This window comes from Octodon degus, unplaced genomic scaffold, assembly GCF_000260255.1.
Source record: "Octodon degus isolate 3935 unplaced genomic scaffold, OctDeg1.0 scaffold00010, whole genome shotgun sequence".
Taxonomy (NCBI): Eukaryota; Metazoa; Chordata; class Mammalia; order Rodentia; family Octodontidae; genus Octodon; species Octodon degus.
In genome coordinates this window covers 4,413,755-4,428,855 of record NW_004524586.1, presented here as the reverse complement: position 1 = coordinate 4,428,855, position 15,101 = coordinate 4,413,755, and the positions used below count along the sequence as shown (strand labels likewise).

The 15,101-nt window shown below is 41.4% G+C and overlaps 1 protein-coding gene and 1 pseudogene across 12 annotated transcripts in view; one reads left to right on the top strand and one right to left on the bottom strand.

Annotated features, from left to right (window-relative positions):
• Nucleotides 1-15,101, bottom strand: part of LOC101572068 (ligand-dependent corepressor) — a 178,657-nt gene that overhangs the window by 151,196 nt on the left and 12,360 nt on the right. The gene's annotated exons all lie outside the window — the stretch shown is intronic.
• On the top strand, nucleotides 13,649-14,364 carry LOC105741394 (annotated as a pseudogene).

The following is a 15,101-nucleotide window of genomic DNA, read 5'->3' as shown; positions in this document are numbered from 1 at the left end:
ACAGACAGACAGACAGACAGACAGATTCGGGGGGGCGGGGAGATGGCTCAGTAGAATAAGCACTGGCAAGTGCAAGGGCCTGAGTTCAATCCCCAGTTTAAAAAAAAAAAAAAAGAATCAGGGCTAGCCAAATAGCTCAGCATATCAAAGTGCCTGCAAGCAGGGGCAGGGGGTTTGCCCCTGGGGCGCGCTGAGAAGACAACTGAGACTGGGTGTGGTGGCACACACCTGTAATCCAAGCTTTTGGGAGGCTGTAAATAGGTAGATCACTATGAATCCGATCTAGTATGAGACCCTGAACACCCTGTAGACCCTTCCCTAAAATACAAAAAAAAAGATTCTAATGTCCCACCCATAAATATCTACAGAACACTCAAATTTTCCATTTTCATTGATATCTAGATAGTATTGTTCAAAAGGTTAGTACTTTGAAATAATGGTTTAGCACTGTCCTAGGGTAAGGAAGGATATCAGGGAGAATTTTTTTTTTTTTTGAGACAGGGTCTCCCTGTGTAATTTAGACTGGCCTTCAACCTGGGGTCAACCTCTTGCCTCTACCATTAGTGCTGGGATTACAGGTATGTACAACCATGCCCACCCTAGAAATACTTTCTATCATACTCTTTCTCATTGCTGGGACAAAATACCTGACACCCAAAATTAAGGAAGGAAAGGTTTATTATTTAGTTTGTAGTTTGTAGAGGTTTCAGTCCACTCAGCTGGCTCCAAGGCAAAGTGCAACATGGCAGAGGGCAGCAGTTCAGGGCAGCAGGAAATAGCAAAACAGCAAGAGCAAAAAGGCAAGAGCAGTGGCAGTGGTGGCGGCGGCAGCAGCAGTAACAGCAACAAGCCTCTCTCCTTTCCTTATATTTTTATTTTTTATGTATTTCGTACAGGGTTTCACTATGCAGCCTGGACTCATAGCGATCCTCCTGTTTTCCACCTCCCCAGTACTGTCCTTTCTTTATATTGTCTTCAGTCTACCCCAGGGTGGATGTAGCACTCACACCCATAATCCCAGCAGTACTCAGACCCATAATCCCAGCCTTGGATCATGTATAATCACAAACTCTAGAACTACATCCCAGTGACTGCATGAGGCTTTGTGGGACAACTACACACAAACCGTAATACTTTCTTTTCTTGTAGTGGAGATCGAACTTGGGCCCTTGAGCTTGACAGGCAAGTGCTTATTCCACTGAGCTATATTCCCTACCCTAGAAATATTTTCAATAGCGTAAATTTTTATTGTTCTATAGGTGACAAAAATCACTTGAAAAAATCAGGAGCTTATAGAAGCTAAAGAATCCATAAACTACAGAAACTGACCAGAAATACATAAAAAGAATTCCCAGTATAGGACACCCAGCTAGGGCTAAAGAACATAAATTTGTGGTTGCATCAACCCACACAGATTTTTAGCCACCTATAAAGTTAAAGTAGCCACTTAATAAATTTATTATGAAGATGAAATTATTATGTACTACAGACTAAATTACATGCACTAACATGTCAAACATGTAGAAAAATGGCATAATAGAATTTAATATTGCAACATTTACAAATAATAAAAAGGTACAAGGAGTGTTTTGGGAAGGGATGTCTTTTCTATTTTATTTCAAGAATATGCTATTTAAGGGGCTGGGGAGATAGCTCAGTGGAGTAAGTGCTTGCCTGCAAAGTGCAAGGTCCTGAGTTTGATCCCTGGCACCACAAAAAAGGATATGCTATTTAAACTATCGTGTTTCAGGCTGGGGAGATGGCTCTGTAAAATAAGTGCTTGCCTGGCAAGCACAACAGCCTGAGTTTAATCCCCAGTTCTGCAAAAACCAAACAAAAACAAACACAAAAAAACTATTGTGCTTACTGATCTAGTATCATAATCAACATTTACAATACTGGTTCATTTAAAATGTCTTAGGGCTGGTGAGATGGCTCAGTGGTCTAAAGCACCTACTTAGAACAAGCTTAGCAAAGCACAGGGACCGCGGTTCAATCCCCCAGCACCACATGCCAGCCAGCCCTGCCCCTGGTGGGCTGAGTTGGCCACACACACACACACACACACACACATAAATAAATAATTAAAAAATAAATAAAATGTCTTATAGAGATAAACAAAATTTGACTGAACACCCAAATGTACCATTTATATATTATATACACAGTTAATTGAAGAATTTACTGAAATAAAAGAATGCCTTGGGCCGGGGAGATGGCTCAGTAGGATAAGCGCTTGACTGGCAAATGCAAGGATCTGAGTTCAATCCCCGGTTCCGCCAAAAAAAAAAAAAAAAAAAAAAAAAAGAATGCCTTGAAGTATTTTGAATCTATTTTTTCTATTTATTAAACTCAGTAGCTCCTCACCCTGGTGGTGGTCTTTTTAGAATAATATCAGTCCAAGCAAACTATCATTCCTCATTTCCTTAAGACTAAAGAGGGGCTGGGGAGACAGCCTGGCAGTCTAAGCGCCTGCCTAACAAGCTCAAGGACCTAGGTTCGATCCCCAGTACATACTACATGCTGTGCCAGCCCCGGTACCCCGGGTGTGCTGTGCCTGCCACCAAAACTGGGCATGGTGGTGCACACCTGTAATCCCAGCACCAGGGAGGCTGAAACAGAAGGGTAACTATGAATCCGAGCTGCATACAGAGACCCTGTACCAAATAAATAAAAGATTTTTTAATTTTTAAACAACAAAAAGAATGAGATTTTTTTTTTTTTTAAGTAATATCACCATGCAATAAACTGTTACATGCTTGTGACTGGAGAGGCTCAGCAGAAGCATGAATTTGAGACCAGCCTGGGCTGCACAGTGAGTTCATGGGCCAACTTACATAGTGAGACCCTGTCTCAAAAAGACAAAACAAACAAAAAACCCCAATGGCACAAGGTAAACATTACTATTCCAAAAGGTACAAAGATTCAAAGGAATAGGGCCAAAGAAAGTCCGAATTTCAGCAAAATAAACACTAAGTCCTGTAGTTCTATGTGCAAAATCTGAAGCAATCTGTGGCAAACTGCAAGCTCCAAAGGGCTTGCATAGCTCTATCCCACAGCTCTTCTGGTGGCTGTAGCTCCCAGGGCTTCTCTTAGGCTAACTGCTCAATCACTTGCAGCTTGCCTTACATGATCCACATTCCTGGCTTTTCCAAACTTCTGGGGTCTTAACTGTACTTTAGGCTTTTCCTGACAGTCTCACAAACTGCCCTCACAGGGACACACTGCCTGGTCTCCCAGACCTGAAACTGAGGTGGAAGCCTTTTAACCCTGTTATCTCTTGCTTTCTGCCTGAGGCTAAAACGAGCACCACAAGGGTAATGCCAGGATTTGAAGCCAGCTGGAGCAGCAGCCAGGCTTTCACACTCTGAACCTGATTCTGAGGAACAAATTCTCTATACCACCACCATTCTAGAACCTGGTGGCCACCACTGCCTTTGTGGAACATGGTGCTCAGCAGCTTTCTCCTCAAAGCTAAGTCTCTCACTTTGGCAAGTTTGAGGTGCAAAGGGTAGACTTGTGCCCTCCTTCTTGTGATGCCCTCAAGCCATCCTTGGTACTCTCTACTCCTTTTCAGCAATGCAGATCTCCTCAGCTCTATCTATGAAGTCCACAGCTTTACTGGAGCTTTTTTCCCGGCAAAACTCACATTCAAAATCATTCTGCTAGGCTCTCTGCTCTTGATTCTTAACATAAATCTGATGCCACTGCCTCAACATTCAACTGCCTTGAAATTTCTTTTGCCCAATTAATTTGTCTACTGTCTTTATTCTCAATCTCAGACCAAGTCTCCGGATATGAGCAAAATGCCAACAAACTTTGTGCGAACCCATGAAACACATCTAGAGTCTTAACAATCAATGCAGTCCTTCTCAGCAGAAATCTTCGCAGCCTGGTCTTTACAGGAAAGATTTCTGTCAACTTTCTTGTCTTCTGAGCTCTGACCACAATCTCCCATACAGAACAATCTAAGGCGTTACACCGCTACCCTTTCAGGCAGTATCTCCGAACCTAGTCACAGAAAGGACCCACTTATCTGGTACCCAGTTCTGTGTTTGTTACTTTTCTCTCATTACTGAGACAAAATATCTGACATTCAAAATCAAGAGGAAAAGGTTTATTTAGCTCACAGTTTTGTGTGGCAGTTTTAGTCCATACTCAGTTGTGATAGATCCTGCCTGAGCACAAATTGCTGGATCATTATGGTGGTGGTCTAAAACATGAAAAAAATCACTTCCCCAGTATTCTCCCCTCAGCTCTGAACATAACTTTCTTTTACCCTCCACTGTGTGAGGGAAGCTCCAATCAGCTCCTAGCATGTCACTGAACTCAAGCTCTGCCTCTAGCCAGAGTCCTCATAAACCCTAGTCCCCTTTGTCTGAGCAGAGGAGCCCCATGCTGCATGCAGAGTGGATAAAGGCCTTCTTCTCCCTTTTTCTTTCTTCTTCTGCACCTGAAACTTACAATTTTGGTGTTATGACTTGGATCAGCAGGGCATGTGACCCCTGGAGGGTCACACCTCAGTTCTGAGCCTCCTCTGCCTATGAGTCACCCTCCTTTCCTTTGGGACATGCCTATTTGACATTGCTAGCTTGCATCCAACACAGATTCACCTCATTTCCCACAGGTGAACCACTTCTCAATTTTGGGGTTTAAGTTCCTCAGTCTCTCAGTATCAAAACACATGGGCCCACATTGGGAAAGCCTCTGCACATCCATTGGATGGGGGTAACCACCTTTACACTCCTTGGGCAAGGCTACTGCTCTTAGGTCTGGAGGCAGGGTTATTGTCCTTCTGTCCTTTGAGACACTCCCCCACCATGTTCTTGGTATACAAGGACAAGTGTAGGAGTTTTCTCTTAATCACACTCTCAAAATAAGTGACAACCCTTTTTGAGCACAGTGACCCAGGCTCTTCTAGCCTTAGCTCTTGGCTCACCTCTAATTTGGTCACTTCCCACCCACAAAAAGACACATGACTGGGGTGCCTTGTTTGTAATCTTGGCTCCTTCGGTCTCTGGGATACTATAAAACCTGACAGATTAATTTTTTACCCAAACAGCCTGGACCCAATATAAACTTATGGTGGCCTCTGGCCCAAGAAGGGTACCTTCAACCTAGAAAACTTCTGCTATCGCAGCAGCAAATGGTCAGAAATCCCTTAAAAAGCCTGTATTGCTTTCAGGTTACATTCCTCCCTCCTTCAGGCATGTGGGGCAACCCAAATACTTTTGGCTCAGCCCACACCACCAGCCTCCTTACCCAACCCTCCTCAGGACTCTATAGATGTTCCTCCTCCTGCTTTTGCTCTTCCTCAGTACCCACAACCGGCCCAGCCTCCTCATTCTCCTCTATCAGATCAGTTTGATCCCCTGCCTCACCCGCCATCATCTGTCACTCACCCTTCACCTTCTGACATTCTCAACTCCTCCACCTCCTCTGCCCCTCACCCTTCACCACCTCATGCTTCCAACTCCTCTCCCTATGCTCCCCCTCGACCCTTTTCTCCCCGGTACACCAGACTCTATCCTACTCTGTCTGCCCTTTCTCTCCAAATTGTACCCAGTTTCTCACTGCCATCTTGTAGACAGCAGCCACCTTGTGGTCAACAGCTACCTGGTAGTCTACAGCCATCTTCTAGCCAGCGGCCATGCTCTGGTCAGCCGTTACTCTGTAGTCACCAACCTACTCTATATTACCCCTTCATGAGATGACTGGTCCTGAGGGACTAATCCAGGTTCATGGTCCTTTCACCCTATCAGACCTATCCCAGAGTCTACAGCCTGAGGGATTAATCCAGGTTCATGGTCCTTTCACCCTATCAGATCTATCCTAGATTTCTCACTGATTAGGCTCCTTCTCTGCAGACCCTTATACCTATATAAAAGAATTCCAATTTGTCACTAATTCCTATGATCTTCACTTTAAAGATTTATACGTTATCTTCACCTTTTGTTTGCCCCAACTCAGGTCTCTTAACTCATTCATCCCAAAGGTAGTATTTGTGGCCTGCCCATTAGCTCAGTTGTTTAAGAGCCTGCTTAAACAAGCAGTCAGGCTCAGGATGCTGTGGTTCAATTCCCAGATCCTCAAGGCAAACCAGACCTGCCCTGAAGGCATCCTGAAGCCACCAAAGGGAAAAAAAAAAATCTCTATCCAAAGGTAGTATTTGTCTCTTTTTCCTCCAAGTTTCTCACTTCAGGACAAAGCACACACAATACAGAAACAGCTGATGACACATTTTTCCCTGATCAGGTGCATCCTCTCCCTCTACGATCTACCTGGGTACTCAAGCAAGCAGGAGACAACAGGTGACAGAGTACACATGGGTGGGGTGCTCTCAGCAGATGACCCCCCCTTTGCGCTGCAAAAAAGTCATTCTGAGTCCATAGTTTCCCAGTCCTTCTCCAAACCTGAGCCTAAATCAGGAAAAAAGTCTCTTCCACTGGTCCAGTCCCTGTCATTAGCCCCAGCTATCCACAGCAAGCTACAAAAGTTAAGTAGGGTTTGCAGGAATAAATTTGTCTCAGTTGATAAAAATTGCTCAGAGAGGGTTTAATAAGAGGATGCAGAGGGGCTGGGGAGATGGCTCAGTAGAATAAGCGCTTGACTAGCAAATGCAAGGATCTAAGTTCAATTCTTGGTTCCACCAAAAAAAAAAAAAAGAGGATGCAGAATGGAAATACAGAAAAAAAAAAAGGGGGGGGGGGGGGGAGAAGTGATGTGGCAGCCTATAGGAAGGAGGGCCAGTCAAGAAACAAAGAAAAAGTCATGCTTCCCTAGATCCAGATCAGTGTGCCTATTGCAAGGACAAGGGACATTTCAAGTGAAAATGTCCAAAGCTGCTAGACAGGGAAAGAGGGAAGTGTTTGTGATGGAATCAGAAAGGTGCAAAATGATGAAAGTCATGGGTCTCTGCCTCTCAGCCCCAGGGAACCCATGTTAATTGCCAATATAGGGGAAAAGCCTGTTAAGACTTTTGACAGATGCTGATGCAGCTTTGCTAATAGTTACTCAGCCTATAGCCCAGCTTGCAAATCGGAGAATGCTCAGTTTTTTTCAAAGGCTTGGGTAGAAGACAACAACCCAGGTCTGACAAATCATGTGCCCCCAGTAATAGCGGAGGTTAGTGGGACATGCAAAGCCAATTTATTTGAGACAATATCCAATGGCCATGGAAGCTTAAAAAAAAAGGCGAGGGGGTGATTAAATCCCACATGCAAAGGCTGCTTGAGGCAGGTATACTTAGAAAGTATCAGTCCCCCTGGAATATGCTCTTGCCAGTCCACAAGCCCAGGACAAATAAATGTCAGCATGTCCAGGACTTGTAAGCTGTTAATGTTATAGTGATCACCCTCCTCTTTTACTCTACTCAGTTTGCTTCCTCCCAATCTTTGTATACTGTTAGACCTAAAGAAAAAATACAATAACTATAAATAAGGTTTTTATATTTTTCAAATTCTTGTAAGAGATCTCTACTAACTGACCTACAAAGATCTGACTAGTCTTTTCATAATTACAAACTAAAACATCAGTTCTAATTTAATCTGGCCAAAATATATTTGGGTACACTGATTTTATAAGCCAATTGTCTTGTATCTCTATCTCTGTCCAATCTATAAACTGATGTCTTATATGAGCTCAACAAAATTACAGGCTGGTCAAAATTGGTTTGATAAATGAAATACACGTTGTTGTTTATACATAAGTTGAGTCTCTTATTTATATTTAATGTGTTAAGTATTGAGATTGTATAACTAAACAGAGATACCTTGCTTAGGGTGGAAAGAAACTAATGGACAGGACTTCAATTGATGGACAAAAAGGCAGCTGCCTGGAGTAATATTAACCAGTTTTTATTCATTAATAAGGAGTCCAAATAGTCTCCATAGCCCTATAAGAGATACCACAACAAATACTGCTCAAACTATATTACTGGAATATGTTTACCTTTGTCATCGTCAGGAGATTAAGTTTTCAAAACTAAGAAAATAAAGTTTCTTGATTAAAGGATGCTCTTGGTACAAAACTTAATTAAAAACAAAATAATAGAGTCAGTCAAATGGTCAGCAGATTAAAGCACCTGCAAGCAGGGGCTTGGGGCTTGATCGATCCCCAAACCTGCTGTGGGGGCCCACCCCCGGGGCATGCTGAGAAGGCAATTGAGACTGGGTGTGGTGGCATGCACCTGTAATCCCAGCTCTTGGGAGACCATAAACAGGGATCAATAGGAGTCCAATCTAGTAGTGAGACCCTGAACACCCTGTAGACCTTCCCCTAAAATAAAAAAGACAATTTGTTACTGCTAATATCATGATGCATTAAATATATTCATGCCTTACAAATGCACAGTATTCTAAAATATAAAACTGAGTTTATAGTGATATTTTCTTTCAGATTTGAATATATGCCTTTCTTACACTCCAGATACTTCATGTCCGGGCCGGGGAGATGGCTCAGTGGAATAAGTGCTTCCCTGGCAAGTGCAAGGGCCTGAGTTCAATCCCCGGTTCCGCCAAAAAAAAAAAAAAGAAGTTCATGTCAAGTCAACATTACATCAAATGACAAAATTCTAACAAAAACATGTGGTGTGTACGTGTGCATGCGCCACTCCATCCAGAGACGCTTAGCAGAATGGAGATGGCACTACGACTGTTATGCTACACTGCTATGTACGGCTATTGACGTCCGATTTTCTCTGTAACACTATAAAACTGTTGTCTATTGACATTTTTTTTGCAGGGATTTAACTGCTAGAACACTCATGGTTGATATAACAAATAACAGTTCTGTCTACACTATATTTCAAGATGCTTAATACTCAGATACAATTTTAATAATAAAGTTTACTGCTCCCACTATGTCATTAGCCGTCTCTTCTAGATGTTCAACATCTGAGGTTTAGAGACTAAAAATTAAGAAGATAGATGGGATAAGAGAATAACCAATATTTTGGCCCTAGCCCTCTGAGGTCAGTAAGGACCCAGGATATAAGAGAAACTCTGCAGTGACATTCTATTACTCAGTTAAGCCCCTGATTTTCTTTTTTTTTTTTTTTTCATATATTCCGCTGTTTATTTATTTTTTAATTTATTTATTGTGTGTGTGGCCAGCTCAGCCCACCAGGGGGCGGGGCTGGCTGGGATGTGGTGCTGGGGGATCGAACCATGGTCCCTGTGCTTTGCCAAGCTTGTTCCAAGTAGGTGCTTTAGACCACTGAGCCATCTCTCCAGCCCCAAGCCCCTGATTTTCTAATCAAGATGATTACAAAACCACAGAGAAAAGTGATTCTACAGTGTACAGTGTGCTTAAGGAGAGTCACCAGAAGAAAACATGTCCCAAGATTTCACAGAAAGCAACTTGGTCAAACAATGGCCAAGACTCATTCTGATCGCTGACGCTGACAGAAATACTGAGAGGCACTATGCTTGGTTCCAAGGTAAATCCTGAGATTAACTGGCCTTGATAGATAGCAAGAAACTAATTTTTATTAATACAGCTCTCACTTCAACTTGGTCTTAAACATCCAGCAGAAAAGTACAGTCACAGGATATGCCCGGTCTTCTCTAACAGTTACTAGGTCTCAAAAAGATTTCCCACAAGCCACAAATTAACAAAGTTTGGCAAATTTACTCAGTGTCCTGAAGAAAACCTTGCTGAGTTTCCTTCTCCCGTCATAGATGCCTTAACCAAATATACCCACTTCATTTCCCAACCTGGTCCTGATATTCATGCCAAACCTAAAAAGATCTCAGCCATCAAACCCCACAGGGAGACTTACTTAATCTGGCTCTCCGTGTCCTCAATAATATAGATGAAAATTAAAACAAGACAAACAACAACACAGTGCCAGTTTTTATCTGTGGCACTCAGGGCTCCCATCAAAGCAGGACCTAGCTAGGCAAGGTGATGCTAAGCCTAAAAAATAGTGTCACTTGACATCTGAAGAGCTCCACAAACCAAAGTCTCAGGAATGGTCCCTAAACCACTTCTCACGCTCGTCACTGGTCCCAGGTGTAACTGTCTTATGAAACTATAGAGAATTAAGAATGACAGAAAACAGGGTTCCTTAAAGGAAAATCAAGACCATTTCTGTGGTAGTAACCACAAAAAGTAAAGATCCTGGAAAGGCAAAACAAGATAGTCAGTACAAAATAAACAATAAGAGGCATATTTTCCCTTCAAATAAGGGGGAAACATTTTTAAAACACAATTTGTGTAATGACAACTACAGAAAAGCATTTAGACTCTAAAGTCAGAAGGCCCCACTTCAAATCACCAGTTCTGCTACATTTGTGAATTATTTAATCAATCTAAGTCTGTTTCTTTAAAAGTAAACAAAAAGGATATCATACTCTTTCCAGGTTTATTACATGAGAGAAGTTAAGCACAAAATAAGTGCTTTGGGCTGAGGAGATAGCTCAATAGGATAAGCACCTGCCTGACAAGCACAAGGTCCTGAGTTCAATGCGTGGTACCAAAAGAAAAAAAAAAAAAAGGTGCTTGACAAACACCCACTGTTATGAATATGAATAAACGAAAACTGATGCTTCCTAAGATTAACTGTGAATGATCTAAAATTCTTCATCCCTCCATGTATCAAGTCCCTTGCCATGTAACTTTGTAATGTCCTACTACCATGACTGTAGGCTCAACAACATAATTTGTTTTAAACAATGAGATACAGACATTAAACAGACTCTTGATTCCAATACTTAATCATTAAAAAAAAGTTTGTCTTTTTCATTTGTGCTTGGTACAGGGTCTTACTACGCAGATTGGACTCATGGTGATCCTCCTGTTTTCATCCTCCCCAGAGCTGGGATTACAGGCATGCACCACCACACACGCATGGACTTACTGCTGGCTCAGTGTGTCCCGGGGGCAAGGCCAGCACAGCATATAGACCTGGACTGGGGATCAAACCCTGGTCCCTGTGTTTGCCAAAGAAGGCACTTTGTCCACTGAGCTATCTCTACAGCCCTTATCATTAAAATTTTCGTTTTGACATCCAACATTTTTGGGCAAAAGGTAATTTACACACCATTTTAGCATAGATTAATGAAAATCTTGCTGGGCATGGTGGAGCACACGCTTGTAATTCCAGCACTTGGGAGGCTGAGGCAGCAGGATCACTGTGAGTTTGAGGCCAGCCTGGACTGTGAATTCAAGATTAACCTGAACTGCATAACAAGACTATGTACAGACAGATAAGACATAAACAGGAAGACAACAATACACAGACACACTAATTTCATTTTGAGACAAGGTCTTGTTAATTCACTAACTTGCCTAGAATAGGCCTGTATCTGCAATCCTTCTACCTTATCTTTCCAGAATGATGGGATTACAAGCATGTCCTATCATGCCCAGTATAAACTTTCTGAATAGCTCCAGGTATGGGGTTGCACACCTGTAAGCCCAGCACTTGGGGAGCAAGAGATCTGCCATGAGTTCCAGGCCAGTATGGGCTACATAGTAAGTTCATAGCCAGCCTGAGCTATACAGCACAAACTCTGCCTCAAAAAAATAAATAAATAAATAAAAATAAAATAAAATAAAATTTAACTCACAACTTTTAAATTTGACATAGATCCAAAAATAAAACTATTTCACAACCACAAAATGAAATACAAAAACAAACAAACAAAAAAAAGATGAAGTAGGGAATAAAAATGAAGGAAATGATGTATTATCCAAAAGCTTACCATTCCTTAAAGAATATTTCTGGCAAAACCCTAGGCTGCAGTTTTGGACCAAATATCTTAAGACCCCACATATACCTGAAAATAACTTTTCAGCATCCAGTTCTAGCAATGGGATCTTTACAATCACGTTTATTTGTACATTTATTTATTTATTTATTTATTTATTTATTTATTTTTTGGTACCAGGGATCGAACCTGGGACCTGTCCCTTGCTAGGCAGGCACTTATGCCACTGAGCTATTTCCCCAGCTCCTATACTTCCATTATTGATTTACAGAAATCATAGTCTGGCCTTAGCATAAGTTCACATCACAGCCTTACTGTTTCTTAGTACAGTCCTTTTTCTTTACCTTCATTTCTCTTATAATTGGATATATGTTCTTTTTTTTTTGTTCTTGGTACCAGGGATCAAACTCGGGACCTTGCACTTGCCAGGTATGCACTTATGCAGATGAGCTATCTCCTCCCAGTTCTAGATATATGTTCATAATCCTCAAAATAGTTGATTTCATCTGTATCACTTGCACTTACCTGTATCTTTTACCAATAAAAATGTATTATGCTCTGATTTGGATATATTACATAAACTGAGGCAGAAATTCTTGGCCTAAGGGGATATCAAAAGGAATGTTATCAGGTCAGCCAGGGAGCTCATCAATTAAAGCACCTGCTTAGGCAGATGCAGGGGCTGGGTTCATTCCCCAGTGTGTTGTGCTGGCCCCGCCCACAAGGTGTACTGAGACAGTGATTGAGACTGGACATGGTGGCGCACACCTGTAATCCCAGTGCTTGGGAGATTGAAAATAGGAGGATCACTATGAGTCTGATGTAGTGAGACCCTGTAGACCCTGTACTAAATACAAAAAAAGAAAAAGTTATCTTTTGCCTAAGATTGCATTTGTAGCCATAAACCATAGTTCTTTTTGAAACTGTTTCCAGTACATATATGAAGATTTCAGATTCTCAACATATGCCTATTTAACATGCCAGTGTATATTTTAATAAATACTATTTAGGGAAACAGCCATACATAACAAATATACACCCCAAGAAAACTCACTAAGCACAGTCTTTTTTTTGTCTTTTTTTTTTTTTTTTTTGGTACTGGGGATTGAACTCAGGACCTTATGATTGCCAGGCAAGTGTTTATGCTGCTGAGCTATCTCCCCAGCCCAGACACAATCTTAAGTTCAAACAGCTTTATCACTTCACTCCTGTTTTTCTTCTGAAAAGGCATGAACTGGACCTTGTAGTGCAGGCCTGTATTTCCAGCACTCAGAGGCTGAAACAAGAGGATTACCTCAGGTTCAAGGCCAGACTAGCCTACATACTGAGTTCAGAGTCAGGCTTAACTACATAACAAGTTGTATCAAAAACAAAAATTTAAAAATTATGATAGTAAATAAGTCTTCTACCCCTGAAAAAATTGTTAGAAATTCATTTTATCCTTAAAGATATTCTTTCTAGACTAGAAACTAATTTAACATTAAGTACCCTAAAAATATCATTGCTAAAGATAATTGTAAAGTTTTTGATACATTAACAAAACTATTTTTAGGGGCCAGGGAGATAGCTCAGTAGAATAAGTGCTTGTCTGGCAAGCACAAGGGCTTGAGTTCAATCCCTGGGTCTGCCAAAAAAACAACAACCAAAAAATTTTTTTTAAAGTTGCCTTCTTGGCTGAACTGGCCAGGGTCTGGGGATAGTGACCCCATGCCTGTAATCCCAACACTGGGGAGGTTGAAAGCAGGAGGATCACCACGACTCTGAGCTGTGTAGTGAGACCCTGCAACAACCAAATACATTAAAATAGGTAAACAGTTGCCTTCTTAGTTACCACCAGTGTACTGTCCCAGAGCCACAGGGGGACCAGCCATACACATCCTCCTTTGCACTGCGGGTTGTCCACGTCCTCAGACTCATATTAGCACTGTTCAAACATGGTGGATTATTATGAAGTTCTAGGCATGCAGAGCTTTGCCTCCCCCAAGGACATCAAGAAAGCATACTGAAAATTGGTACTACAGTGGCACCCAGATTAAAATCCTGAGAATAAAGAAGCTAAACAAAAACTTAAATAAGTGGCCCAAGCACATATGGTATTATCAGATGCTAAAAAAATGGGACATCAATGATAAATATGGCAAAGAAGCATTAAATGGTAGGAGAGGAGGTGGATGTTAATTTAGACAGTCCATTTGAGTTTGAGTTCACATTCCAGAATCCAAATGTCTTCAGGGAATTTTTTGGTGGAAGGGACCTATTTTCATTTCTATTCTTTGGTAATGAAGACCCAACTGAAGACATTTTGGGGAACTGAAGGGGTCCCCAAGGAAGCAGAAGTCACGGTAGACTCTTTTTTCTCCACCTTTAGTGGATTTCTATACTTCCGAAGTAGATTTTCTTCATCTGATACAGGATTTACTTCATTTGGGTTCTTAGGTCATGGAGGCTTCACTTCATTTACATCCACACTGTTTGGCAGCAGCGGGATGGATAACTTCAAGTCTGTATCAACTTCTACTAACACTGTTAATAGTAGAAAAATCACCACAAAGAGAATTATCAAGAAACAGTAGAAGCTGAAGATGATGGACAGTTAAAGTTCTTAATAATGAATGGTAAGGGGCACCTGCTACACTTAGATAACAAGTAATCTACACATGCATTTAACAGAAATGTTAAACTATAACAAGCACCAAGGGTTGGGGAGATAGCTCAGCAACACAAGTGCCTGCCTGGCAAGCGCAAAGCCTTAAGTTCGATCCCCAGTACTGCAAAAAAATGAAAATAAAATGCAAGCACCATTTGAGGATTAACAGGTACATTTATTTTGAAGATCTCAGACAAACTCAACTCTCAGTATAAATGTACCTAATCTAAAATATTCAGAAACAGCTCACTGAGCCCCTCTTTGCCATAGCCTTTTGAGTTAATTGTTGGGACCACACACTTGGATCATTTCTTTTTGTCTTTGAAATTGTTGTAATCTCTTTTTTATTAAATGTGATCCAAGGTAAACCTTGACTCTTGAGTAGTGCTAAGATAAGATTGTACTCTAACACCAGCATGGATCTGCTTTCCATTGTGTTTGAAACCTGAGCCAAACAGTGTCTGCCTGCTGTGAAGTTAACATTGCCTCCACGAGTCCTCCACAGAAACAATTTCCATGTTTTCAGTATTTAGTAATGAAGGATATTAATGCATTAAAAGTAATATACTTCTGGTTCAACACAAATTTAAGGATGCTTTCTGGTTGTGCATGGATGCTGGCAAATTAGTAAAGTTTTGACAATTATTTAAATGTGTAATGTTGGGCTGGAGAGATGGCTCGGTGGTCTAAAGCACCTACTTAGAACAAGCTTAGCAAAAGCATCAGGGACCGCGGTTCAA